Raw genomic sequence first — 25,270 nt, 5'->3', positions numbered from 1 at the left:
AACTTTAAACTTCTTTGCAGCAGATAAATTGTGGCATGAGCATGACTTATTATAAATGCATCTTTGTGCTTTATTCTGCCAGTTCTTGCTACTTGAAAATGCAGGTCTGTGCATGCATGCCTTGCCGCTTCTTAATTCATGCTATGTTGATTCATTCGAGGCTTAGCTTAATTGGCTCCAGTTATGGAAAGGTAGTTTAGAACTGATAGTTGCAGGGACTCTCTTTTTTCCTTCAATACAGCTAAAGATATTCCATGTTTTCCAGTGCTATACAGCCACTGAATCTTGATACAAGTGTGGGAGAGGCTAACAATGATGAAGTACCTAAGTCTCTGTGGCTTGCAAAGTCAATATCCTCTCCGTGAAAACCGGTGTTTACTTTCAATTGCAAGTGATAGTATGTTTTGTGCTACTGAGGATGTTTCAGGGCACTCTGCTACGTTGGTTAGTTATACTACTAACTTTTTCAGATCAGGACCAATTGTGTCTGGTGGTGGCAAATGTGAGATTGTGCAAGTCCTGTTATATGGAGCTACTGAGCCGCTTAGTTTGGCTTGTTTTTCAGGGTTTAAAATCTAAGTACTTGTATCCAAATCTTCTGCGATAGCATTGCTGTAAGTAGAACATTGAAAAATGGAGCTTGTTCTGGCTTACTGTTAAGGGGAGATCATTTGCTAAAAATCTAGAAATCGTACAATGTGCAGACAGTTGCTACATCTGCTTCTGAGCACCTTCGGAAGGTTTTTATGGTTCTAGTGTGTTCTTCCAATGTTACTTACTCCTCTTTCTTTCTCTGTCTGCTGTAAGGGTACTTATATAGAAGGAAACTGACAGTTAAGGAGAATGCATTGTTGGCCATATGCCAAATGATGTTAAATTCAAATAGAAATAGCCCTTGTAAGTAGAGAATAAAATGTGGTAGTGGTAGACCAAGTATTTTTGAAACTAAAATAACTTTCTAAGTATTCTGGGTAGGTTTGAATTAACTTCATCCTATAGCTGACTAAACATTAAAATCAAATCTTTTCTTGTAATACTTGCTTTGCAAATGGACTTTCTCCAAGGGTTCTCTTTAGCTGAAACTTTCTAAGCTGTGGTTTACACTGAAATATCACTGCTACTTTCTTATAAACATAAGAATTCACAGGTTTTAGATCAGTGTCGCTAGCATGCCATCATAATCTATTTGGATTGTGAATTTAGCCTCATTAAATATCTGAGGATACTGATTCCTTAAAATTCAGAATTCATGTATGATTCTTTTAATTAAAAGATCTCCACTTTGAAAATGGATGAGGAAAGAGTTTACAAAGAAAAAAAAAAAGAAAAAATCTATAAAAAGGGGTAAAAGCTTGAAGTCATGATATCATTTGTACTCCAGTGAATGTGAGAATTAGGTGGGTTGTTTCAGCCACCAGATAATGCCACTGAATTTGTTTTCCCATAGTCAAATAAACTAGTTTTTTCTTTAGTCTCCCCATATGCAAAATGAGATTTATATTCAGTAAAGTGTTAGAGAGCTTTTTTTTTTAAAAAAAACAACACAAGATTACTTTCATGCCTTTTGTAAAACAGAAGGGAAGGAACTAAAAACATGCATGGAGTATCAGTATTCTGTTACTGATAATATATTAAGTAGTTTTCTAGTAGGGTTTTGGGTTTTGTGTGTTTGGTATTTTTTTAAGTACCTGCAAATTAGGTTAGCACTGTGTGACAAAAAGCTCAGCTCCTGTAATGCTTCAGGCAATTCAACATCATAGGAGGATTTTCTCCTGTGACCGTAGTCTTTCTTGCAATTTTGTTCTCCTCTTTTAAAATGGAGGCCTGTTGTCCAGCAGTGGAAGGGATAAGTTCTCTGCATAGAGTGAAATTTTTTCAAAATGTGAGTTGAGTAGGAGGCTTGTTAACAACAAATTGATAAATACTTGAAAATTGAATATTGTGCCATAAACCTAACAAATTAACAAAACAAACAAACAAAAAACCCCCAACCTCTTAGCTGGAGTGGTTAGTTAGAATGTTCCTGAGTGCAGGATTTCATATTATAGTTTACTTAATTCTGCTTATTTCTGTAATACTGATTTGGAAAAAGGTTAGTATAAACTGAGATACAAGAAAAACATTAGAGGATTGCCTAAGGTTTTGTATCATCTTTAGTGCTGATCTGAAGTGCTGTCAGTGTTCAGACATTTTACAGAATTACATAAATTTAAAACTTTGTTATTTTTAAAATACTAGACTAGAACTATTAGACTAGAACATTTGTATCTGCACCTCTGTAAAAGCGTGTGCAGCATCACTGTCAGAGGAAAGCAGCCCCAGTGAACAATGTGTGCATTTTTTCCTAAAAGAAGCAAGTTTATGAAAATGTGGAAACAGATTCTCTGCAATGTTCAGAATTAATAATATAAACTTGATCTGATATGTAAGCTTTGATGTTTACAGCACTTACCATTGAGGTTTTTTTTTAGTCATTGGTCAACTTGTTTCATGTTGATTTGCACAAGAAACATTTTTTTGTTTATCTTTGAGGTGCCAGTAGACATGCCCTTGCTGGTTTGGCTGGGAGAGGCACTATGATACAGCATCAAAATGCTTTTGTGTGTTCACTTTGTAGATCATGTAGTACAAATGCCAATTCATTTTCTACCAAACCCTGTGAATTTAGATGTGCTTTTTCTCTCACCCACGCAAAACACAGCTAAGATTCAACAGCTTGCTTGTCATATTATACTAAGAAAAAGTGATAAAAGTGATTCTTGGAAATTCATATGATTCTGCTAATAGTGATAGCTGATCTACTTTCAAATTGCATTTGTGCTTTCTACATTTAAGAAAAAAGGTTCATAGGACAGCAATAAAAATTTGATGTCCTTGTTGGGAAGGAAAATGAGCTAGCATAATATGAAACTTTTGGAAAGGTTTTTAATTCATTTTTCTCTTATTTCTAGTTTTGTAGGTTCTGTTTCCATATGCTTTCACCTTGCACAATACTTTATCCTAGAATATGGATTGATAAACACGTTGTTTCCATAAGTTACGTTTTTGCATTCATAAGTAGTGGAGTAACGAGTTGGTAAAGGGCAACTGCTTGTGGAAGCAACATAAATACATCCAGCTTACTTGAGAGATCTGTGGTTTTAACCATTATAGCTAGAGTCTCTATATTTTTCAACTCAAAATATTTATCATCACCACTAAGTCAGATGTGATTCCTCCCAAATTGTGTGTGTATGTTATATTTTTTTTCTGGTGGCTTTTGTTTTTAATGTATACTTTCTTGCTGTCTCCCACCTGTCCTTGTTGGCATGATAAATCGTACTATACTTTTAAGCAGAATTTTTTTGGTGTCACTGATACTGAACACGTACCTTATTTAGTGGCTGATTTGTTAACGTCTGGAATGAAAAAAATATTTGGACAGTCCTGCTTCCTAGTTGGGCATATCTTTTGTGAAAGAAAGTAGAGAGATAAAAAAACCTTTCTGCTGAATCCAGCGTTAATCTCATACTGGATTTACTTAAGTAGCATACTGATACATTAAAGGCCTGTTTCCGAGGCCTGTTTCCATTGTCAGGGACTGAAACTGAATTTCTACTTTGTATATAGGACATCTTGTTTCCTTCTGTGTTAGGATCCAGGCCTTTAAGTCATTCCATAGTTGTCTCAGCTCTTGGTTGTTGTGGATGCTTTGGGAACGCATGGTTTGAGGGGTAAAAAGTCACCTTCAGCACTGAGGGTGAAGAGATCAATGACGAGGAAGATTTACTCGCCTCACCAACTGTTAAGAGATTGTTGAATCAGATTTGAATCGTGTGGTGCAGTCTTTTTCCTGTTATTAGAAGAAGGTTAAAACAGTTTCTACATAAGTAGAAATAGGAAATAATGCAACAACAAAGTAAGTTTTGCATTCTGCCAGTATATGCAGTGATAGAAGAACTTCCATGCTGTACCAGTGGCGAGCGTGGAGCTATGCAGGTTCGCTGCAGGCAGAGAGGAAACTGTCCCCTCTGGGGAGAAAGCTTGCTATACTTTTTGGACTAAAATAATTTCTTGTTAAAAATGCTTCTAAATAGCAGTATTCTGAACTTAAAGTAGCTGTTCTATTTGTGATCTTTCAGGTGCTTTTTCTTGTATCTCAAGTTCCCAGAATTTTATGCTTCTTCTGTGAAGTGCTTGATTCATCAAGTACTTGATGCTGTGAGCTGTTTTACAAAAGACAGTCTGTTTCTCAGATTCTTTATATTTATTTGGAACAAGAACAAGTGGTCTACACATAAAGAGGAATGTTCTCATAACCCTTCTTCCCTCGTGCACATTTGAATGAGAATTGCTTGTTTAGATCATTTCTAATCCCACAGTAACAGGTTACAGTAGCATAAACAGTGTGACCTTTTAATGTGATCACAGGAAGTAAAATGTGAAATCTATTTTAAAAATGCATTTTCGACTAAGGAGGAGTATGCTTCCTTTTTCTGACAGGAAAAATAACCCATACTAGTTCAGAAGATCTTCTGAACAGTCATTGCAGCTGCTTGAAGTAGGACTAAAACTCTGCCATCCTTGTGTAGAATTGTCTTTGCTCTGTGTTGCGCAGGCGTAAATGACTAAAGATGGGGGCTACTGGAAGAACAGAACTCTGACACGAGCAAGAGGTTTTAGTAAGAGGAAATTCTTTTGGAAAGAAGGAGAGGGTGGGTCATTGGAGCAAGAACTGGAAAAATACTACATAGCTTACGAAACAGCCAAAATGCATATACACACATTTTAGAAATTTTCCAAATATTTCCAGAAATGGAAGAAAAATGGGGAGAGTTTTAATCAGCAAAGGATGGGGGAGTGGACAGCTACCCAACTCTAGAAAATGTTTTTGTTTATTCCCTTTACAGTTTAATTAAATTGGAAAGCAACATTGTCACTTGTTTCTTAAACTTCTGACAATGGAGAATTTTCACATTAAATCGCAGTTGCTACCTGGAACTGTGCAGTGCCCAGCAGTGTCTGTAGGATGACATGAACAAGAATCTTGTTTCAGCTTGTACAATGTTTTCATTCCCAGTATTGGTATCTTCTCAGAATTGGCCTGAAGTGTTTCATGACCACAGCAAATCTGCCCTTGTGCTGTTTCAAAACTAGTATAGTAACTATGTGAAGGACAATGTGTATTGTGAACCACCAACAAACCCATCCTTTTTATCCTTGCATATTACAACATTAGCTGTGGTTGAATTGGTAGTGTACTGAAAAACACAATATTGAGTTGGGGGGTTGGTTGTTTGATTTGCCAGTGAGCAGTATTACATAGATGGCTCATTAATAATTTCCCTTTAGATAGCAATTGCTTTCAGTTCTTCTACAACAATCACTCTGATAACTGACACCTATTAACAGACAGCTAAACTATGAAAGAGCGTGTGGCAGCCTGGCTCTGGTTGGTAGAGGCAAGCAGAGACAGAGGTGGGTGGTGAGCATGGGTAGTTTCGGCTTGGGAAAAGGGAGGGTCTAAGCAGCCTGAGGTTCAAAACCCTGACGCGGTCAGCTGTCCTCTCTGGAGGCAGGCTCAGGAATAGGGCCGTTTTCAGGGGGTACCCCCAGGTTCTTGCAGCTTGTTTGTTCTGTGTCCATCAAACTCATCTTGTTTTCAGTAGAGGTGAAAGACTGGAACAGGAGGTTGAAAATATGTAAAATCTTTACAGCTGCTAAGTTACTGGATTTATTAGTCGACATGAGAGCATTAGTGGAGAGGTCTAATCTTACAAGTCTTTTTAAAGCTTGTCAAGAAGCAGGCAAAGCAGAAGGACTTCATGGAAACTACTGACTTATGCCTTATTTGTCATTGATTTCTTGTGTATAATTTGTGTAAAGCTCACCATTCAGAACCTCCGTTAGGAGCGAGTCTGTTATGCTAGGCTTTACTTGATTGCTTTATACAGTCCAGTGTACAGGCTATTTTTCTGTGACTGACTGACAGCAGGAAATTTCTTATTTGCTGTTGTGTCTGCTAAGTACTCTACCACGTGAAGTGGGGATTTTGGGTGGTAAAACTGTTACGTGCTTATTATCTTTTTAAGAGTAGCTAAATAAGTTAATACTGCTACCTAGTTAGGAGCAAGCACTCAAACATTTATTGTTTTCATGTAATAATGTCTACATCTTTAGGGTTTTCTTGTACTAAAGTCTTTGCTAACAATGTGTTCTCCATATAAAACTATCTCTCTACATGCAAAATTCTATCTTGGAATACTTAGAGAAAAATAATCCAATCTTCTAGTAAAAATGCTTTGCCCTCAGCACTGTTCATGTAAGGGGAGGCACTTGCGTGTGATTCTAATGGTCGATAAGCTTTTTTTGTGGATCAGTGCTCAGAAGTCTTCAGTGTAATGGTCTTTTGCGAGGCAGGGGAATGGAAAGGGATGTGATAGGGGTGAAGGGTTTTTTAAAGATGTTTGGAAGTTACTGCATTTTATACTTTCTTTTTTTTTTCCTGTAAGTGTTCCAGATATGTGCTAAGACTGCAAATGAGGGTTTGAGATAGCCACCAAATTATAAAGCATGTTTAGCCAAGACTGATAACTGGCTCCGGCTGACAGGAAGTAGAACATGATGAGCAGGAGTCTAATGGAGCTGTGTGGTGTGGTGCGTTAGGTACAGCACTGTGTTTTACAGCACAACAGGGCTGTAAAAGAGGAGTATAGGAAGTAATAGGAGTCGTGCATTTCCAGAGAGGATGCTGTCATTATAGAGATAGAAGTTATGATAGTTGCTTGGCTTTGCTGAATCAATTGGTGTTCTCAGAGTGAATTATTTTAAACTAGCAGTATTAGTAGATGCCTGAGGTGGCAAAACCTTTTTTTTATCTCATCTGATCCATGCAAATTACTCTCACTCACAAATCTCTTTCATTAGCATGGGGAGGATTAAATAGTCCTTTGAAGGCCTAGCTTGTCGAGTTTTGCAGTCTTTTTCATGTACTGGAGTGCAGAGTGCTAATCTGTCCTGCATTAGGATGTCCGTGAAAGCTTATCTTGATTATGTGATGTGCCTGTTCAACACTGACATTTGTTTTTTAAACCTTGAGTTGCTTTCAGATGGGGAGAAGATGACCTGCACAGCTGGAGGTGAAAGCTCTCTCTCACTGCAATGATAGTTAAAACAATCTCTAGTAACACAGGATTGGTTCTGCCAGTGTCTTAAAGTATTGCTTTGCAACTTGGAGAAATAATAAAATATAGAATAAATTTTAGCATGTAAGGTATGGCTGCTTTTGGGTTAAGGGAGGGGTTGTATCTTTCCACAGGAAGTTCTCCGGCTTGTTGGCCATAGGTAGATTTTCTTACGCATTGTCTTTTCCGAAGACATACATTTATTCACCTTTTCTGTGTGCGAACTAAATGCTAACACACACTAGAAACTATGCTTATGATAAGTAAAATGCAGTATCGATATCCACTGTGACTAAAGACTTAATATGCATTATTATTTGTGTGTGTGAAGGGCTGCTAGTAAAGCAAAGTGCTCAGAAACCTACCTCAGATCTAAGTAGCTTAACTTCTCTGAATGTCAGCTCAGTAAATGTTGCATCTCTGCTGTCAGCATTTAAGGGTTAAGTTTCTCTTTCCAAAAAAGTATTGATTTTTCTCTTTTTTTCTTAGAACAGTTTACTACTCTGAAAGTAGTTGTGTAAACATTCAGCTTTAAGTGCAACTTCTTCTCTTAAACCTTGGTGTAGAACAGAGGTGCTCAACCATTCTGTCCTGGAGCCATGTGAAGGCTGGACAGTTTGTTCTGTCCCCGTCATCAACCAACATGCTTGTGCATTTGTCACGTGGCCTGTTCAGCCCTTACATGACCTGACAGTCATATAGTCAGGTAAACAAATGTGTAGGCTTGTATTTGTGGGAATAGGGGAAATGGCATCAGTGTTTGACTTATCCCCAAGACTGTATTTGGTCCATAGATTGTGAGCTGGTCGTCTCAGGTTTAGAAAACTGTAAGCTTTAATATTAAACTAGCTTAGCTTAGATTGGTTTCCTAAACACGTATTAGTCACGTGAGAAAACAGGAGTATCCTAATTCTGCTTTATCTAACATCTGTTTTCAGCAGTACTGTTTGTTCTCAGCAGGTTTTTGTGTGCATTGCAGTAGCTTGGCAACCTGTAGGTTGCACCATTCAATGAATTCAGTATGCCTTTAATCATCACTAAAATTTTCCTTTCCAAATTTGAATATTATAAGTACAGTGAAGTGGGCATCTGTGATTATGACAGCCATGTTAAACAGATCCCAACTGAAACAAGCTGTTCATGTGAATTTATAATCCAGTGTATTTCTTCAAATTTCAGCCCAAAAGTTTAAGAAAGGATACTTGTAATTTCTTTCTGGGAACGGTATTTAAGCAGTTACAGCTACTTAAAGTTCCCAAATACAGATTTGGGCAGTGTGCTGAAAAACATAACTACTAAAAAAAGCATGACTATTTGCTGGTTCTGTTGTAGGAGCAAAGCTCGAGTTTGGCCTTTCTCTGCACGCAGAGGCATGAACATGGTTTGTGCAATCCTGTTAATTGTACGTTCTTTTTAAACTTGAATCTCAGTATGTTAGAAACAGAAAAAAGCTTTTGGTAATAGTGTAGTGAGTATGCTTAGGCAGAATGAATCTTTAGTTCCATTGCCTATGTTCTTACTAATGGCCAACAGAGTGAAGCATTCTTATGCCATAGACTAGAACTTGCTGGGGTTTTGTACTATACCCTAATTTGTAGGGAAGAAACAGAGTGCAGGAGGGAAACCCACTTACGTTATGGAGCTGGTACCTGTTGTAACATATGGTTCATCATTTTGAATGAACAAGGTTTCTTGATTCTAAATAAATCTAGTAATTCCCCTCACACTTTTAACTTAAAAATTGCATCTCAGGAAAGCCAGTAAAACAACGTATGGTACAAACATCTTCAAGGAAATGAAGTTTACCACTAAATAAGATGTAGATATCTTTTTTCTTTTTTTTTAATAGGTAATGCAGAGTTCACAACTTCCTATTTAACAATTCCTGCCGCTTCCTTTCTTGTGTGTTTTAGTACTTCCTCTACATACGAGCTCATAACTTTGAGAGTTTTGATGGAATTAGTAGAAAGTTGGAAATATGGCTGTTGCCAGTCCCATAGTATTCTAAATACAAAAATAATACTGACATGGTCTGAATATGTGCCACATCATAGTCATGATGCGACTTTATTCCCTTAACATTTGCAAATATATTAGAAAGTTTTATTTAGCTTTTAGATTATTGGAGTACCCAATGTGAATGAAATAATTTATGCAGAGTGACACCCCTTAGCCATGAAAGAAAAAAAAAATTGCTTTAAACTCTGACTGCAGTTGCTCAGTGTTTCAAAGTAATGAACAGAGTTTACTTGCATTAGAACTGAGTCCTTTCTTTTTCATATTAAACATTTACTGGTATTGCTTTGCTTGTTCTTTTAAAGGTTTAACAGAGATTTTTATGTTACGGTAGTTTTTCATAGTCGTCTCTAGAAAAAGTAGATTTAAAAATATGCTTTCACCAATAGAAATATATTTTAAGAAATTATTCTCTTACCTTTCCTGTTTATGAAAATACTAATAAAATGACTGACATAATACATATAAAACAAAAACGTGATGGCTTAAATATGACTTATTTTGTGAATGCCAATTTTAAACGCACTGTGATAATGCTTGTTGCTCCTCATCTTTCATTCTTCATCACTGATATACCTGTTTCTGCAGAGTAAGAATCTGATACATGTAGAGCTGCCTATGTTTTAATTTTGAAATCTGACCATTAGTTCATTCAAGCATGTTCAACATTGGCTTGCCACTACTTCTGCCATGTAAATTCAATGATATTTTGACTGTTGGTGGGACAGTCAGCATTTTGAAAGTCTCACCTATGTAATGTAATGTATTCAGAAGATTATGTAGCAGAAACTTGGGCTGTGTGGCCAAGATATAGTATTAAATGTACAGTTTGGCTAAAAAAATACCTTTGATTTCTAATGCATTTCTTCCATCATCTGAACAAAAATGACTCCAAAATACCGACCTCCAGGTCACTATTTCTAAAACACAGAGAGCTCACAAAAAACCTTCATGGCAGTTCCGGTGTGTTGTGTTGAGAAGTGTGTTCAAGCCTATCTGTTTCATGCTTTTGCTGCTGAATAGAGGAACTACGTGAACGCTTTTGTGCATTGATTACTGAAACTAGAGTTCAGAGCTCTTTAAACAAGGAGTACATGTTCATAAGCAAGCAGCTATGAACTGGACCTTTTCTTTTCCTTTCAAGACAGGCTCTTCTGAATGCTCCAGATAGAGAGGAGATTGCCTTTACCTTATCAAATAAGAATATATGCCTTTATAAATGAAACATTACAGAAAAAATAGTGGTAAGTCTCTAAAGTCTGAATAATCTGTTGCTGTTCATTTGATATGGTAACAGTATTGTGCTGTGAAGGCTAATTTAGTAGCTTTCTGAGAGGGAAATAACCTTTGGAACTCTTATAATATGCAAACTAATTAGGGGTTACAGTGAACACAGCTGTTTCTGCCAAGCTGACTAAGCTAGGAATTCAAATATCTATTTTTAGCCAGCTTATGTCTCTAGTTCTCAATGGTACCCATGTTATTATTTTTAAAAATTATATTAATGTGTATTTATCACACTGACAAACTAGATATAATAAACATTTTCAGTGCAACCGGTCCATTACTTTTTAAATGGAACAAACTGTGAATATACAGACACAACAGAACACTTCAGGTGGCATCTGGGCTGTGTTACTCTGAAATCACGTCTATGACTTGTATGAATTCAAACTGAAAGCTTCCTCAGAGGAAGCTGAGAGGCATGAGCCCTGGAATGAAGTAATTGTTGTTTTCTGTAAGTTGTTTACATATAGTCTGTCTATCATACATATTCCCCCTTTTCTTGCCCTCCAAGTTGCCTTTCTCCATTATACAACAATTTCTTGCATACTGTTGTTTGCATTCAAAATGCTTTTCTGTTGATCCTTGAGATGATCATTGTACAGATCCTGTAGAATTTATAGTAATTTTTATCCTGAAATCTAAAAGTCATTGCAGTTAACTGTACTTCTGCAGACTATGAAGTAACTGCACTAATAAAAATTGGGAAAACAATGCTGGTGGAGGTTACTTTGTGTAAAGCTTTTACAGTTCTATGAGGTATTGTCAAGATTAACTTCAAAATTGCATTCTGAACTAGTTTCTTTTTTCTAATAAGCTTTATTTGGTACTTTCTGCAAAGATTACTGGATGAGCAAAAGCATTCCTCAAAATCTGTGCGTACTGAATAGACATACTTCATGCATAAATTTGTTGCTTTTTTAAAAAAAAAAAAAGTCTAATTTTAACATAACATATGGCAAGCTGGTGTCTAAAACTGCTTTAACTGACTGTACTTTCCAAAGGCATGTATAACTAGTTTAATTTGAGATAAGAATTAAGTCTTAGAAAAGCTATTTTAATTCCTATTTCCTTCTGTTAACACCAATAGCTTGCTTACCCTATCCTCTGAATTACAGTAGATAAGATCTGAGTTTAGTCTTAATCAGTGCTGGGTGTAGAAAATGATGCTTGCAAATTAATCCTGTTTTATAAAATCCTGTTTTCACTTCTGTTTTTCATGATGGTAAGAGACTTTCAGACCATCTCATATCAAGAAGATAAAAACTAGGCAAACTCCAGAAGTTCTGATTCCTAAGTAATAATCCTTTTGTTGCTGGTTTTGTGTCATCATGGAAAATAGGCCATTGACAATTAATCTAGAAGTGCTTTTGTATTTAGAAAGACTTTCTCACCAGGCACGTAAAGGAAATGCATGATTTCTAGGCCTGGCTCCCATGGCTCTGAATGATGTCCGCTTCCAATGGCAATTCTTTTTTTCTATAGCACTAATGATGGGGAAGGGGAGCTAGTCTAAAACTTTCTTCCCTTGCCTCTAGGGACCAGAGAAGACAAAAGCATTCCTACAAGAGCCTAAAAAGAGAAATAGCCTCCCTTCTGAAAGGAGAAATATATAGTTGTTCCAACACAGCTGTCAACTCAAGAGCATTACAGCGAAGTGGTTGGATTCCTAAAATGGTAGTGAGAAACATTGACTCCTAAGTTAGAAACCTAACGAGTTTGAGCGTTGTGGATGAAAACTAATCTGCTTGGAGAACACAAGCAGCATCCATAATAGCAACCAAGAGGTGTCTTCTGACTGTCTTCAATGGGTGACTTCCCTAACTGGTGCATTTGCACTGCTCTTGAGGGAGGACACAACTGGCTATTTGGAAGAGATAGGGTAGATCAAAATCACTAGTCTAGCACAAAGGCCTGTCTCTCTGTCATTGAAACCCTTTAATGTTTTAGCAGTCCAAATTGACGTAAATGTTTATTTTGGAATGTAATGCCAGGAACAACAACAAACCTGACATTAGGACATCCAAAGGACAATAGCAGTGATGTGAAAAAACGTATGATATTTTCCTTCGTAAGACCTAGAAGGATATTTTTGTAGCTTTAAGTCTCTAATGAACTTGCAGAGGATTATGTGTGTGTGTGTGTGTATTCTTACACACAGCTTTTCCCTTTGCATGCAAATTCTAATGCCGTGTTAACAGCATGACAAAAATGAATTGGTGGTAGATCTCAGAGTGTACGAAGTCTCCTGCTTTCCCTATTACTCATTGCATTGACTGTGGTTTCTAGGAGGTATTGTAAGGTGCCAAGGCAAGTTGTTGAATTTGTAGAGCTTGATAATTAAATATGAGAACAACTCTGGAGCTCTTGAAAAACTCAGATTTTCCGTTTTCAGGCACATCTAGTGCTGTAAGACCTCTCTGACATCGGTGAATCTTTTGCTTTTGATCAAATTGTCTCTATGTAGCCATCTCATTCCACCTGGTTTTTAATATTCATGTTGAGCACGCACCAGAACTTCTAAGGTCATCTGTTTCCTGTTTTCAAGTAGTATTTGTAAATGGTCTTTGGTCTTCATTACTAGTAACTGGATGACCACCACTTTAATGTAGATACCGCACCATGAGAGAGAGATACATGTTTTTTTTCTATTTGAACCTCATAATCCGTCTACAACAGAAAGTAGTGCTGCAGAACAAACTGAAAACTGTAAAAAGCATGTTCCTATTTGCTGAATCCAGGGTTAAAAATCCTTGTGATCTTACTCAGGGAATCACATGCCTTCCAGGGAATTGTTCTGGTGCTAAATGTATGGGTGTAAAATCAAACTCTCTGAAAAATAGAAGGTCTGTATTTCTTCTTTTTACCACTAGGAGACTGTTTAAGAAAACAACTTTTCTTTCTCTGACTTGGTTAGGATTGCCTTGAGGATTAGAACTATAAAATACCCCAAAGCTTGGCAAATAGGTGAGATTTTTTTTTTTTTTTTTTAATCCCTACTGGATAGGCAAAATGATGGATTTAGGAGAGATGATGACTTTGTAGTAGGTGGCAATTTTACCCTCATCACAAGTGTCGCTAAGGTCTCGTGTATTTTGTAGATACTTTACCTGTCCCTTAGGGCCACTTCATAGCCTTACTGCTAACTAAAATCCCTCATACTTCATGGATGCTACCTAATTAGTTTCAATTAGGAAGAAAAGGGAAAGCTAATTAGTTGGTGAGGTTGTGTTCTCAGCTTATTTGTGGTTGGTGTTTTGGGACTGCTCTTTAAACACCTTGTCATTTTCCTTAAGATCCTTTCCCAGGGCAGGCCTCTGGTTTAGTAGTGGGCTCATACTCTGTGCTGTCAACTTCTGTGCTCTGGCTTCATGGCAAAATTGCCTTTCCCTGGGGGAGGGAATATGATACATGTATGATACCAGTTGGAATGTCTGGGGAATCACCCTTTGTTTGGAAGCTCTGATTTGTGTTACGCTTTCATGAATAATTTCATAAACACATCAGGAAAGTGACTGTGTGATCTTCTTGTATGGGCCACGTTGTGGAAATGTACCGTGTGGTGGAACTGCATCTTTTAAACTTAGAGCAGTGGCTTGCTAAAATGTTGTTCTAATGCTGCCTTTGTTTTTCTCTGGTAATTCCTAGTTGTAGTGTGTGCTAGACAATTAGATCTCTGTCTCACATATGATATCTTAATTTGAAAATGATTTTGACAAAATTAAGATCACTTGGGAATTGTAGCCTGCCCTTTTCTTTTTGACGGTTCTGTTATTTTAAGAAATTCTGTATGTTATTGATGAGCATATATCACTGCAGATAGGGAATACTGGACTTGACTAGTCCTCTGTTAATGTGACCAATATTCTTAAGATACCAGTTAGTAATCTAGATGTGTTTAACTCATGTCATCTACAAAAGAATTAAAAATAATGCTATGGTAGTTCTGCAATGGTGTATGTTTAAACTGCTGATAAGTCAAATGCACAAGTGTTGGCATTTCTTTAAAAGAAAAAAACCTAACATTTGTAATCTTATTTTGTTTCTTTAAAATATTTGTCCTGAGCAAAATGGCTGTGGTGTTTGTCTATTAAGCAGCTAAAGTGCTGTGCTGTTTGTTTGGCTTTTAGTCAACATACTTTCCAGGAAAAGGTGAAAGGACACAAATGCCGCAGACAAGTTTCATTTGTAGTTCAGTGAATGTGAAGTATATGTTTTAATCTAAAATGAAGTCTCTTTTTAAAAAAATTAATCGAGGCGTAGTAGAAAGACTCAAACTTCAGCTCCTCAGATATGCAGGGTGCTTGCTTTCAGACTTGGAAAGTGTGGTATTACTCATCAAAACCACAGAACTTGTTCTGTGTTTGGATGCTCTGGGTCCTTTGGTAATTGTAGTAGTTCTGTTACAGTTTGTTAGATGAGCATGTTAATAGTCTCCCCAACTGATTTAGAGGGCCTTGAATAGTGACAGTAGATCCAATACTAAACAACTGCCTGGAGTCTCTCTTTAGGGAGAAGATTATATTGTCCTTCTATATTGGTACAATACCTAGTACCTTAGGAGCCTCTCAAATTCCTTATTAACAGTAGCAATAAAAATGCCAGATATTCTGAAAATTTACATTCTTTTTAGTGGGCAACATGCCCGTGGGGTCAAAAATGGGAGATAAGGAAAAAGAATCCCTAAAGATCTGTTCAGCTTTTAACTGATAAGACCTTGAATCTGTTACCTGATGAGGGCACTCAGGTGGTGGTAGTGATGGAAGTGGGTCTGATTGCAGGATGTCAGTTGGATCCAAAATATTTCATTCTTGCCATTCAGATGCCAGGCCAAGTTTGAATTCTGAAACAATAATTCAGTTAAAGGATCTCTTACCTTTTTTTTTTCTTTTTTAAACGTGAGTCTTAAATACATGACAAGAAGCTAGCAATTGTAGTTTTATTAGGAAATACATGATTTAAAACCACTCAACCCACTGCAACAAACAAATAAACCTACAACCCATAAACCCATAGGTGACTTTTTGTTGTATTTATCAAAATTAAGGAGACAGTTTGTCAGAGTGGACACCTGGAGGAGGGAGGAGAAGACAACTTCAGACAGGGTCTGGTAATGATTTTCATTGCTTACTACTGTTGTCGTACAGCTGACAGGAATTAGGAGTATAATTACTAGCAAGGTTTTGTCTCTGCACCAGAGCACGTGCTCTGATGCCCTGTACCTGTACAGATCAAATCACGCATGCCTTCTGTGTGAAGGGAGAGGGTGGTAAGTTATGAGATGGAACTGTGTGCCTGTGTTCGTTTACAGGAACATTCTTCTGCTTCCAGATTTTAAATGTGCTTGTTTCAGTGTGCTGAAATCAATTTACAGGAAGTCGGGCTCGACTGATTCACTTTCTGCATATTGATTTCTGCCCAAAGTGAAACTTCTGATATTAACAAAGCATGAGTGATTTTTTTTTTTTTAGACATCACTTGAAATTACTGAAAATAATAAAGCCTTTTTTCTTATTCTTGAAAGTTGTGGGTTTTTTAAAAGTGAGATTTAAATCTGAATAAGAATGACTCTGGGTAATTCCTGTAATGGTGATGAAATTTACAACTGGTTTGTGCTTATGTAGAACAAGAATTCTCACTGTTTTCCTGCCTTTATTTCAGTACCTTTTCTTGTTCTTCTGAAAATAAATTAGCCACTGCCTGGTAGAATAACCTGTTTTCAGGGCTCCAGGAACAGGCTGTCCATATGTCATGATAGGTGAAGAACCACCACCTGATGATAGCTCCTGAAACACAGTGAAAAACTTAAAGGATAATATGTCAGTTTATTCCTGCTGTCTCTTTGATTCTCTTCTGTTAAGATTTAGGGATGAATAAGACTTTTTCTTTTTTTTCTCTTCTGTTTCTGCTCCTACTGTTTTTAATGGAAAATTACTTTTCAGATTTTTTTTCTTAGTTTTAATTCTGCAGCATGTAAAACTTTATGAAATTTAGGAATTAGAGTGGAATTGTTGTTTTACAATGAGAACCGGTTATGATTATTTAAATATGTTGGTAATGTCTAAAGATTACTTCAAAATTTTGTTTTAGAGAACATCTGCTGAGAGACTACATAGATTAATAATGCAGGGACATGTTAGCGCTCTATTGCTTTGAAGTGCAAAAACTTTATATGGAAAATGAAACATTCTTTCACTTGATTATTGTAAAACTTGTCCTCATTGACAAAATACTAAGACAATCAGAATTGCTTGACTCCTCCAGATTTAACCAAATCAAAACATTTTCTGAGTGCCTTTATTATTGAACAGGTTTAACTCAACTGGTGGTGTTTTTCATACACCTATTACTTATACTTACCATGATTCATATAAAGCTCTCCTTAAATCCTTTCTGTCACTATTCTTCTGTAACTACTTGCAAGCTGCTTTTATCACTCTTCCAAACAGTGTAGCCCAGGTTCTAAATAAATGATCATGGATTGATGATTATTTTTTCAGGTACTTCTAGTTGCCCAGTCATCTTAAAAAACTTAATCAGAAGTAGGTTTATCCTTTTTATGTGTAGAGTATGCATGTGCTCTGTAAGGATTTTCATCCATCAAATTACGTGGTTAAATTCAGAGCAAAATCTAGATTTTATTTTGCTGATTGTAACTAAAGATGAAGTGGGTTTTCACAGCTTGATCAAATGCCTGTTACATAAAACATACTTTATCTTTCAGCCAAAGGGTTTTTGGATAAAACCGTTACAGATTAAACCGTGTCAACATGGCATTGCCTTCTAGTATCTTTTAGTAAATAGGACTCTGGTTACTGAGAGATATAGTGTAAATTGGCTGCTGTTAGACGGCTATTAGGAAGTTTTTAATCTCAGTTTTATTGTGGATTTTTATAAAAAATTATTTCTATAAGCCAGATATTAAATTTTTAAAAAAGTCGGAAATTCATACATGAGTGCCAGCTGTTGCTAGTGGTATTAACTGTGCAAACCAGGCTAATTAGCTTTCATCTGAAGTCTTCTGCCCTTGTTCTAGCACAATCCTTGAAATTGCTTAAACAAAAGATTATCTCAAACCTTTTAAAAAGACTGGATTTTTTTTTTTTCTCCTGTGCAGAACACTGAGCTTTATAAATGAGTCAGGCTTTCTGGGTTTATACATAGAACTTCTAATACTGAACTTCAATGTTCAATGTATATTAATTGGTGTTAGTACACCAATGATCAAATTGGTATATTAACCTGAGCTGCTTTCTGAGACCCATGTAAATGAATTTAAATACTTGAAAGTCTAGCAAGTGTTCGAAAATATTTGCATAATTTTGAGGGAATTGAGGGGGGGAGATATGTAGCTGCTTGATGATTTAAAAAAAAGAAAAACCCAAACCCAAAACAAACCCAACTTCTTAAAAAAGCGGTAAAACTTTAAAATATTAAGTGACTAATGACCATGAAAGTGAACAGTATACCAATACAAACGATGAAACAGTGAGCAAGAAGTTGCTCACTATATAGGTAGCTTGAAACTCACTGTATCATGTTGTAAACCTTGCTGAAAAAGGGGCGCTCAAAAGCAAGGGAGCCTTACATTTTATTATCTTTTTTTTTTTTTAATCAGATGAGCTCATTTATCTTAAGATTAAATGGTGATAATGGATTATGTGGGAACTTGGGGCAATAGTACAGCCTTGCTTTCTTAACTTTAATTGAGGTTATTAGCACTGTATGTAGTATCTCTGAAAGATAGTAGAGGATTCTGAGTGAGTATAAATAAAAAGTCATTCCATGGTTCCTACTTCATGAAGTCAGAGATCCCCTTGAGAAACTGTAAACTATCTGCAGTGGTTCCAAGGGCATCTCTTGTCCTTTTGTTTCCAATTTGCAAGTTGTCATTTGCAGCTTTTTTAAACTCTAGAAAATATCTTGGTTATGCAGCACAGTGATCTGGTTTTGCTGTGAAAAGGTGTGAGAAGCAGCTTTTCTCATCCCTCCCTCACCTTCTAGTACTTACAGGTTTTATGTCTTTTTTTCTTCCCCTCCCCACCCTCCCTGAAGCCTGCAAAGTCTACACGCGTGGTCTTTACCTCGTTGTTGGGGTTGGGGTTTTTTTTGGTGTGGTGGTAGCTCTGTAAAAGCTATAATGCTGTTAGGTGGCTTGTGAGATGACAGAATGAAAATATTAGGTAACTAGGAAAGGAGGACTCTGTTTATAACCACAGTTGTCAGTTTATGAAGCCTGGAATACACTACAGGCCAGGAATTACACATTTTTAAAGTCATACAAAACCCATACTGCAAACAAATTAAGGTCGAGATTTGCTACAAAGACTAAATTGCTGTAGGAGTTATGTAGATGTATGGGCTGTCAGATGCACTGGTCTATTAGAGAGTTTTGGTTTACCTTCATCTCAATCTAGAGACCTCTAATGTTTGGGCAAATCAAGATCTGGATCTCATCTCTCTGATTATTTTTCTTACAGGAGAAGAGTAACTGAGTTAGAACCTCTCGACACTTTAATGAGACTGTGGTTTATTTCCTGGCACTGACTTTGTTTGATGATACAGATAGCAAAGCTTTTCTTTTGCACAGCAGCTGTCAAGAAAAAGCCATTTCATCTTCTCCAAAGTCGCTAACCTTCCAGTAATGTCTAAGATGTACTTCTGGAACAGATGGAATATCTGGGAGGAAAAATAGAGATGGACGTGGAGAAGAAGGGAACTTCTGTTGTTTTCTTATACTGACCCTCCATTCAGTTGTTTCCTGTTTTGGCAGTGAGTACATGGCTACAAAACAGCAGAAGTAAAGTGTTCCTGCCAGCTACTCTGAACTTCTTCTGTTATGGGTCATAAATTTCAAGGACAAACTGTATTTTGAACTTACTGAAATTTGAGAAGTCTCATGTAATTCTTTAACCTAATATTAGAGTTTAGATCTTTGATCGCCCTAGCTCTGCTGCAACCCTCAAAGAAATCAGAAGAGAAAAAACGGTTTTTACTCATTGCAGATAGTGACGTTGAAGCAGTACGAGAATCTGAACAGCTGAGTTCTGCAGAATTGCAGTGATTTATTCTACAGCAATGTCTTCCTTTTGACAACATGCAGAATAAATATAATAGCGTTAAAATTTGGAAATGACACAAGTCTATGACTTTCTCCCTTCTGGAAGTACATACCCAAGTTGTAAGAACCGTGCAGGTGCAAGTGTTTAATTGAGCATTTACAGTGTTCCGTTATCTACCATGATGAATTGGGTACAATAAAGTACTGCAGGATTTACTTTCATGATTCTTAAATTTCTACAATTAGGCATGTTGAAACTAGTCAATGGTGGGAAACAATCTATAACATTTGCTAGCTGCAATAAGTGTGGGCCCAGAAAAGATTAGTACACTTTTGCAAGTGCTGATATGATTTAATAACACGATGATGTCTGGTTTACATTCTCCTGGGGGGTTATTTCCGTGCCTGCAACCAGCTGACTAGTGTCAGAAACACTGCTTACGCTGCGTTGCTACAACCTGTTCCAGATTGCCCACATAGTGCTGAATTAGCAAGGGGCTTTCTAGGAAAACCATGTTGCAAGTGTGTAAATTTTTTTTTTTTTTTTTTTTTTTAAAACTCGTGTAATAGTGTTGTTGAACTTTAAACAAGCCTGTCCCGTTCTTTCTCTCTCTCCATGCTACTTGACCTCAGGAAGAAGCTTGGCATACTGGCCTACTGGCTTTTTTTGAGGGAGATTAATAAGCAAATCAATACTACCATATTTTACTTGAAAGCAAAACTGAGAGAGTAGACAAAATATTTTAAAAGGGTATTAAAATCTACATTTATTCCATTTATCTGGCTAAAATTGTGCAGCTTGTTGTTACAATTAATGTTATGTGATGCAATTGTCTGTTCTTTAGATGACCTTCTTGTTACCTACAAGTTACATCCTCATTTCTTGTCCCTGTCCAAATATCCTGATGTAAAGTTTAATATATATACTGGATAAGAAATCCAGTCTTCCTTGTCAAAGTGCGTTGAATGAACAGTTGATTTATGTATGCTTTGTATCTTAGTAAGGTTCTTTTGTTGAGGAGTCAGTTCATCGCTTCTCTATGACTCGGTTTGCTCCCTTACACACTGAATCTGAAGACTTTTTCCCATTTGTGTAAAGTAGCTGTTTATTATGGATCCCTTAGTACTACCTGTTTTTCTTGTGGTCTTCTGTACAGGTCTTTGCCACCTCATATAATTGTAGGGGTATTTCCATTCTGAAATCAGCCTGTAATGACATCTCAGAAAACAGCAGTTTTCACTTGACTTTACTGTAAAATTTTTTTTTTTTTTACTCTTTCACCTTTTACAGCAGTGTCATCATTTTTTTTTCAGTGCTAGCTTTAAAAGGAAGCATTTTTTTTTTAAGTTCTTAAGCTAAAATTACTTTTTTATTTAAGTCTTTTTATACTTGTTGTGAATGGCTTTCCTTAGTGTGACTGCCTCAGTAGACAGATTACTGTGCACTTCTGTAGCCCATGATAAGATCTTGGCAATTGCTGCTTCCTGTAGGAACAGAACTGTTAAAATGACAGTATATCATTATCTCTTAGTCTGAGCTACTCCAGAGTTTATGGTGTAATAAAATAGCGTGATCAAATTGAGGCCTGCTGCAAAGTTCTCTGGGAGCCTTTCTGTTGAATCTGAAGGCCTTCAGACTGAACACTTAGTTTCTCTTCTGGAAATACTGACATGCAAATCTATGCAACATTGCAGTGTGCTTGAATGACTGATGTCATGAACACCGCTTCATGTGATCTTACCTAATACTCACTTGAAGATTTTGGGGTATATCTTCTCTTTCTTAATCTCCCATTGGTGTCTGAACAAGATGGGGAAAGTATAGTCAAATGTGCTGTTGTGCTAAGAGTTTACGTATGGCAACTATAGTGTAGTGCAGAGTACCAGTGGCTGGTACCTACAAGTAGGAAAGTTTGCAGAAAATACTTATTGAGCAAAGGGGGAATTGACAGACCTAGGACTCCAGAGTAGTTATGGGTTAGGAGACTGAATTGAGGATAATTTTTTGAAGGCTGGGAGGAATAGGAAGGAAAGGGCTGTGGGCTGCAGAGTGAATCACTACTGTTAGGTTTCTGGCAGGGGGAAGGGACGAAGGGTCAGGCATTCTGATACAGAAGTCTTTGGGAGAAGGGGCTAAGAGCCACCACGAGCACCTCTTCCTGATGAACATCTGTAGGACTCTGGAAAGTAAGGCTGTGTTTATGGGACTGATCCGTTTTGTCTGAACAGCACAGCCATCTGCCCTTGCATTCTGTGTCCTTTCTTTGTGGCAGGAAATGTGATGCTGTCAGGCCAAGTGGAACCCATTCATGCAACTGAGAGCAACCTTCTCCTGTAAAGCACTAAAGAACTTCTTATTCCAGTCACTACTGCAAATTAACAGCGACGAGAACTTTCCATTTGAAGAAGAGCACTTCAGCAGACTTCCTCTTTCCACCCCTGAAGTTTTTTGGGGTATTTGCACAGGATACAGGACTTAAAACCAGGAGATGAGTGGCATGGAATGACTCATGCTCAAAACCAGAAGCATTTGACTTTGGAAAACTGACTTCAGTTCTAGCCCTTCCTCTTTAAAGTTTTATATTGCATGACCTTTTAAATGAAATGTTGAGCTTCCTTTTTAAATGACAGGATCTCTGCAGTGTGACTATGAGTGTGATTCAAGAAGGTGTTTCATAACTTTATCAATCCCTGTGTCCATCCACTAACTTCAGTTCTCGTGACATCACTGGCTTCAAGTTCCTCATAGCATAATAATTACATGAATGAGTCTGCTTTCTCCAACATGGAGATCCTGTAGTACTATTATTGACATATTCTGAAACCGCCCTAAACACCAGTGAGCATCAGTAGTTGTGTGACTCCTGCAATTAACCAATAACAGAAGTTTTTGAGGAATGTACAAGAAAGCCTATAACATGGCCATTTTCTGTAGCTTGTCGCTAGATTGTTTCCCTCCAATAATTTCCTCTGTTGAAGGCCATCTAATTTCCACTAAAGTCAGCTTCATGTCCTGGAAGTGATCTTAGGGGTTTTGTTGTTTTTTTTTTTTTGTCACTTTAAATGTTCTAGCGACTGCTATAGCCCCCCAAAAAACCACCAACCAAAACCCCAAACCACTTTTATCCCATATTGCTGAGAAGAGTATGCCCCATCTTTTCAGGCATGGATTTGACCACTGAGTTCCAGGCATGCATGCCCTCCAGGATTTTCTGTTTTATTGGTGTTCATTACGTTCAGAAATGCTACATGCTAGTTAGATTTTCATACGAGGCAGCAGCTTGCCTGTTGCCATATCTAGGTCCCTCATTTTATTACCACCCCACCCCATTTTTTCTCCTGTTTGTTGAAACGTGCTTCAGAAATATATTACGCTTTTTAAATTGTCTGTTTCTGGAAAGTACACAGGTAACTTCTTTCTTTCCATTTTCTCTATGTGTATTGGAATTATGCATCTCGTAGAACTCCCTTATTCTTTCAGTACCTTTAGGCATCACAGCATCTTTAAAAAGATCTAATATTTGGTAGCGAGGTAATAGCCAGCTCTCTATTCCCTGAACAATAAATTACCAGTTTTAGATCCTTAAATATGTGATGTTGGTATTTGAGTCTGTGGAACTCTCTGAGTCTGGGAGTAGTGTGTATGTGCACATACGCATGTATGCTTAAGTATAATATTTTTATATTAGAATGCCTTTGTATCATTCCATTTCTGTAATGAAGCATTTCATCCATTTTCTTTTTTAAAAGAGGGGACAGTTCTTTTCAAATTTGTTAATGCCATGAAAGGAAACAGTGTAGATTAATGCTGCTGCTAATTTAACCCAATATTTACAGCAAAAATGCCTAAGGGTCTTTTGGTTTGCTTTGCATTTTGCTGTGTTTTTTGTTTGGTTGTTTTTTTTGTTTTTTTTTTTCTTTTTAATATGAATCCTAGGTGGTGGGGTGGTTGTGTTGGTTTTGGGGGGGGTTGTTTGTTTGTTTGTTTGTTTTTTGACACTTAAAAAAAAATAACATATGTAGGCTCTGTGAGAAATGTGGTTAGAGATCTAGAAAACCATTTTTCATAGTTCCCTGGTTTTGTGTCTTGTTAATCCTGTACGGTCAGTACAGAAGAAAAATAAACCCCTGCAAACTACAAAGTCACCAACCTAGTGCCAGAGACGAATTTATGAAAACATCCATTTTAGCTGCCTCATGTTTGAGATATTAGACTGTGGCAGTCAAGATCATATTCTCCAGACTGCATTCTTCATAAGCAGAAATACTGGCAGCCATGTGTTAAGTTATAAAAAGATAGCAGCTGATGTCAGGGCTTATTTCAGTGAGGAGCCATTTCAGAATACTGTACTAATTTTGAGCAGGTATATGTAAAATAGAACTCTTCCCTTGACATGTAACATTCAGTGTAAATTGATACATATCTGAATAATGGGGTAGAAAAAGATGAACAAGTAATAAGCTGCAGTAGATAGCCCACTTAAAAAAAAAAAAAAAAAAAAAAAAAATCTTCAGTATTGTACATGATTCTTTATGCAAAACTGAGAGGAACAGAAACAGTTCAGTTTGGCCTGCATTTTAGGGATTAGATTTTTGAGCTGGTATAAAATCCTCCTGCTCTGATGTTGGAAAGCTACCACACTTTGAACCAGAGCCTGAGCTAATTGGAAACTATTAATAGAGAAGTACCCAGCCTTTCTGTGCAAGTGATCTATATATCACAAGCAGCCCTCCAAATGCACTAACTTTATGTGCGCAGAAACCTGTTCTCTGGTCACACTGGATGTGGATCAACACCATGCTCAAATATATCTGTATCTGGACAGATAACTTTATTAATATTAAACTCTGCTTCATTTGGTTGACTATATTTAACAAAATTAATTTAATCCAATGAAAGGGAATGAATTTAGCTCAATAATTTGTTTTTAATGATGATTTTTTTAGTGGCCTCTGGGCTAGGTTCATTTGTTCCTTTCATGTGTGTGCACAATGTCTGTCTTAGGATTTCTTGAACTTAATTATGTTATTGAAATATCAGTTCTGCAGTAAATCCATTCCTTCGGTTTTCATTAATTTCAGTTAAATCTAACAGTTTCACCCGGAAGTTCCTAGTACTATAATTTTTAAGAATTGCATATTTACGCAGTATTTATTTACAATGTGAAGTTCTGTTTCTACAAATTGAGACTAATGTCCAAGGACAGCAGAATTCTTATTATAACTTTTGCAATTGTCTCAGATAGCTGAGCTATTCTATGCATCTGAATAAAACTGAAAGAAACCCTAATTATATGCTTGAGATGATATATATGTTTTAGTTGAGCATGTGGATTGGATACAAATAACTTTTGCCATTTGCAGCTTTATGACACTTTGCTGATAGCTCAAGGTAAAGATGTAAGTGATCTTAGACAAGTCACCACTCCACGTGTGTGATGCCAAGGGGGGTAGACAAGTTTTTTTTTTCTATCACAATGAACGTTTTCTAATTACTGCTGAGTCAGAAGTACAATTGATAGCTTCACTGATAGTGGAAACAATTGTTTAAACCAGTTTATATGAAAGTGCTTTGGGGCAGAGACCCTGCTCCATCAAGAGTGTAAAGGCATAATGTCTGGTAAATGTTCTGCTACTTTGTTAAAATACTATCAGCTTGCATAATACACAAATAATGTTAGTGTTGTATTCTGATAAATTTAAACTCAGCCCAAAGTGCTTTCTGTCCAGAACTCCCACATGTGAA

General features: G+C 36.9%; 1 protein-coding gene across 2 annotated transcripts in view; it reads left to right on the top strand.

The window, feature by feature from the left end:
* PTPN1 (protein tyrosine phosphatase non-receptor type 1) overlaps positions 1-25,270 on the top strand; it is a 46,800-nt gene that overhangs the window by 4,326 nt on the left and 17,204 nt on the right. The window lies entirely within an intron of this gene.

Source organism: Aptenodytes patagonicus, chromosome 14 (genome assembly GCF_965638725.1).
Source record: "Aptenodytes patagonicus chromosome 14, bAptPat1.pri.cur, whole genome shotgun sequence".
In the NCBI taxonomy this organism is placed as follows: Eukaryota; Metazoa; Chordata; class Aves; order Sphenisciformes; family Spheniscidae; genus Aptenodytes; species Aptenodytes patagonicus.
This window is presented reverse-complemented; position numbering and strand designations above follow the sequence as displayed.